We start from the raw sequence: 5,000 nt of genomic DNA on the forward strand, positions 1-5,000 counted from the left end.
TATTCAAACCTAGGCAAGGCAGCAGCATTGTTACCGACGGCACTGCATAAAACCGTGCTCCTTGAGTCGTTCGGTTTTCAATATTTAGTTTATTGTTCTATAAAAAATAACAGAATGACTTCATATTACATAATCTCTATTGGCTAATCCTGAATGAAGGAACTGTTATATTAAGTAACACATACCGTATTACATTGAACGTACGTAAGACTGAGTTAAACTGTATACTAGTACACTGATCAGTGATTATATGAAAAAAAATCAAGCACAATACTGATTATACGAGAAAATCTTATGTTTTGTTTGAAATTGCTTCGAATATTACAAATATCATGGGTTAAAATAGATATTGTTGGCAAGATGTTCCTTTAACACATGTACGGATGGTTATTGGTGGTGTTACTCGACAAAGTAAATGTTTTTTTAGTGCTTCGACCCCAGCTGGTTACGGCCCAATTACCGTGGCTCAAATTTAGTTTTTGAACGTGTTTTGGCAAATCTTCTGCAAGATATGTATTAGACTATCCTCTGTTCCTTTTTTGCAATTTAGGTTTTCGTGAAGGCCATGGAGCGTGTGGTGCCTTAAATACGATATCTAATACTGTACAGAAATCCCTTGATTGTGTGGTTAAATAGTTCGTATGATTGGGATTAATTTTAGTATTACCTAGGTCAATGTTTAGTATTGCCTAGGTCAATGTTTAGTATTGCCTAGGTCAATGTTTAGTATTGCCTAGGTCAATGTTTAGTATTGCCTAGGTCAATGTTTAGTATTACCTAGGTCAATGTTTAGTATTACCTAGGTCAATGTTTAGTATTGCCTAGGTCAATGTTAATCATGAGTTAACTTTATCAAACTCGAAGTGTGGAGTAGGTGGGTCCTTTCTGAGAGAGAGAGAGAGAGGGTGGGTCCTTTCTGAGAGAGAGAGAGAGAGAGAGAGAGAGAGAGAGAGAGAGAGAGAGAGAGAGAGTTCTTTATTATTGTCCTTAAACTCTTCCTGTCCATATAATTAAGTCTCGAAGCAATTTATCTACTTACTGTAGTTAGACATCTTATTTTTGGTGTTAAGAAGCAAAGAAAATTTATGATTAAACTATATTTGAAAAAAATCTGCTTCCACAGAATAATGTGGTAAAAATGTTAAAATTTTAAAACTAGCTGAAGAGATGAATAGATATGAGAGAGAAAATCCTATGGTGGATACTTTTAAGCGAATTTCGGTAACGGTCAAGAGTAAAATAAATTTACTAAAAATTCACTTCTCGTACCATATTAAACTCTCGCTTGATATTTCGAACCGAAAGTCTGATAACATCGAGGAAATATTTTCTCTGAATACTCAAACTATTTCCGTCTGCAAGTAATCTCAGCCATTATCAAGGAACAAGAGATGAATATCCATTGACGAAAATACACATACTAAGGTCTTACCACGGCAATTCTTCATCAGGAAGACATGGCCTTTATCGGTCAAGACCTTTGAAGGCGCCCTTGCCCTTACCGCCATGGCAGGAGGGAGACACGTAATCGTAAGTCTAGACTAAAGTATAATGTCTTCTCTTTCCTCGTAAAGAAGTAATTCATTGCAACACTCAAAGCAACACGAGATTTATGATCTTGTATTGTGTATATGAGAGGTATCCGCTGTCCGTCCATCCATTCATCCAGCCATCCATCTGACGACTGGGAGGATGAACGAGAAGGGGGAAGAGCAATGCCCTTAAACAACTCCCAGCAGATTAATATTCAACCGATAAGAACTTCCTGCAGGAGGCTATATACCGTGGGTGAAATATCCTTCTAAGGAGGAGAGAGGAGTAAAAAGAGAGGGTATAAGGGGAGTTGTGGCCCCCCATATCCTTCTCAGATGCCCACCCTCCTCCCTGTGAACAAGCCTTTTCCTTATCCGCTGTTCCTCCGGGCCAACATTGTTAGCGGTTGATTCATACTTGCGCTTAGATACAAGCCTCCATCATTAATTTGGTTTTTTTTTTTTTTTTTCGAACTACTTCAAAAACATCGAAAGATAAATGATCGTTGTTCTAAAAGTGTAAACTCAAAAAATTCAAAAACCTATAAACAGTTTCACCATTAAAATGGGTATTTCTCTTTTTACCATTAAAAGGTAGGATGTACAGAGGAAAATAGTAGTTGCTATTTATTCACATTTATATTTTTGGCCTTATTCCTAATTCGTCTAATTTCTTGGCACTTAACAACGGATATATTGCACTATCTCGGTAAAACATTTCAACTCCTCGATTGATCAAACACTCGAACCTGATACTCTAAGAACCAAAGACCAAAACCACTAATGTTCAGTTTCGGTCATTTTTAACTGCTGTTGTAGATTTAAGAACAAAGCCCTCAGAAGAATATTGGGAGTTAAATGGCAGGAAAGGATTAGAAATGAAACTATAAGAGAGATTACTCAAGTGCCCTATGTGGATGAATCATGGTGAGGGGTAGATGGAGATGGTTTGGGCATCTATAGTGCTTAAAGCCCTGTCCACACGATCGTGCATGCCCGACGGGCAAACAGTGATACCAGACCACAATAGTTAGTAAGAATGAGGGTTAATGACGTCAGAAGCGGGAAAACCACAGACTGTTATTATTGCATATCTCATCTTTTTTTTTACCGATGTCAAAAGTGTAAGATCACTGTACCCTTATTGTAACTCTGTATATGGCTTTTGCTGAAATAAAGATTATTATTATTATTATTATTATTATTATTATTATTATATGGCTTCATAAAGTGTTGCCAGATACCTGCCTTTAGTTTTCTCGCTTCTGACGTCATCAACGCTCATTTTCACTAACTATTCTGGCCTGGTATCACTGTTTGCCCTTCGGGTATGCACGATCGCGTGGACAAGGCTTGAGGCAGGAGCTCTACTTTCAGAGTTATGACGATGTATAGAGTAAGATATAGGGCTTTTCCTTAATCTAAAGAACATTCGTGACTGATTCGCATCCAACATATATTTTGTTATTAAACATTCAATTTTAAATTTACTAATGAAGGTAAGAATAAGAAAAATCTGCCCAATAATAAAAAACTTTAATAATTAGTTATCTGGTGCAAAAGGAATGATTTGATCCCCTGTTAAGAAATATCAATTTTAGGGAATTAGGAATAGTACCAATTAAGGTTTATCCATCTTTTTTCAAGGTTTTATCATATAAATGATTGCAAAGGTTAGGGACATCAATGAAAAAAAATAGCCTTTGTGGCAATTTAAAGGTTTAAAGGCCACTCGTGAATGGCAGAGACAAGGGACAGGGACATTGCCCTATCGAGCAGGACAATGCCCTAGAGACTGACCATATATACATATGATCAGCGCCCAAGTCCCCTCTCCACCAAATCTAGGACTAAGAAGGGCTAGGCAATGGCTACTGATGACTCAGCAGATAGACCTGTAGGCTCCCCCAAACGCCTCATCCTTAGCTCACAAGGAGGGTGAGGTTGCAGTGACCAAAGAAATTTCCGAGTTTGAGTGGGACTCGAACCCCAGTCTGGCGTTCACCAGTAAGGGACGTTACCACATCGTATCTGTTAAATTTTTCATAAAATCAATATAAATTTTAGATTCCCATTTTAGCAATAGATAACAAAATACTGATGATGCAGCAGAATGCTTGAAAAATAAAATGCGTTTTTCGTGAGTCTTTTTGGGAAGCTGAATATTTAGTTCGGTGGTTGTGAAGTTTCCACAACAAAAAGAGGCAATGAATAGGAGAGAGAGAGAGAGAGAGAGAGAGAGAGAGAGAGAGAGAGAGAGAGAGAGAGAGAGAGCAAATTTACTTATATCAAACATTAAAGAAACTTTTTTGTATATCATGATGAAAGCAAAATTTCCTAAGTAAATAAAAGTATTGAAAATTAGAGATGGTGTTACAACCTCTTGTTTTCGGAAAGTTAAAAGGCCTTCATAAATTCTACATTTGCAACAATTAATGTGAGACATGTACAGTATATATATATATATATATATATATATATATATATATATATATATATATATATATATGTATATATATATGTATATATATATAATATATATATATATATATATATATGCGTGTGTGCGTGTGTGTGTGTGTCTGTCTGTCTGTATATACATCATGCATATTCATGTATGTGTGTATGTGTATTTTTGCCATTTATGTATCATCCTAGACCTCCATTTTTAAGCCCCATTATCCTTATACTCCAGCTTCTTTTGCTTCACAGTTTTTTAGTCAACGTCTTCTACCTTCTCTACCCCTTCATCCTCACTTTTAACGCCCTTCCATTTCTTCTCCATCTTTTTCTCCTCCCCAGCCGTCTCTCAATCCTCCCCCAGGGTAAGCGAATCCCCTTATTAATTAATCATCCTAAGTTCAATAGACAGTGGCCCAGTTTGTATTCCCCCGGCCTCTTGAAGCGAGATTTATAGTTCTTGTTCCAATATTAAAAGATAATTGTTCTTGCGATGCCATAGCAAAGTGGGTGTTCATTCATTTGGTGTTTACAAAAGGAACGAGGTGCCCCTGTTGCTGTGGGGAGTGGGGAGGGGAGTTGGGGCAGACCAGAGGAGTTGGCAAGGGTGGGGGATGTGCCATCAGGCATCTGCTGGGGAGAGAGACTTGGTAGCGTTACGTCCTTGTACACTCTTATATGCACGGTTAAGCAAACTCTTGTACGTAGGAATTGCGCTCACTTATTACAACAACATCGACGTCTGTTCCAGGGGTTGTCTATAAGCATCGCTTTGCACGTGTATTTTCAAGGAGAGGTGTGGATAATCTCCCTTTTGTCTCGGGCGTGAGTGCGTGCGTGCGTGCGCATGTGATCTCAAGATGCGCAGAGAAAAGGAAAACACAATCAAATTCTCTGTTACACTTAGGTGTTTAAACAAGCCTTCAATTGTCTGAGGGGGAAGAAAGCTCATCTCTGACGCCTCTCGAACAACGGGGATGTAATATCTGACATTCAGGAAAGATTCGA

This window comes from Palaemon carinicauda, chromosome 24 (genome assembly GCF_036898095.1).
Source record: "Palaemon carinicauda isolate YSFRI2023 chromosome 24, ASM3689809v2, whole genome shotgun sequence".
NCBI lineage: Eukaryota > Metazoa > Arthropoda > Malacostraca > Decapoda > Palaemonidae > Palaemon > Palaemon carinicauda.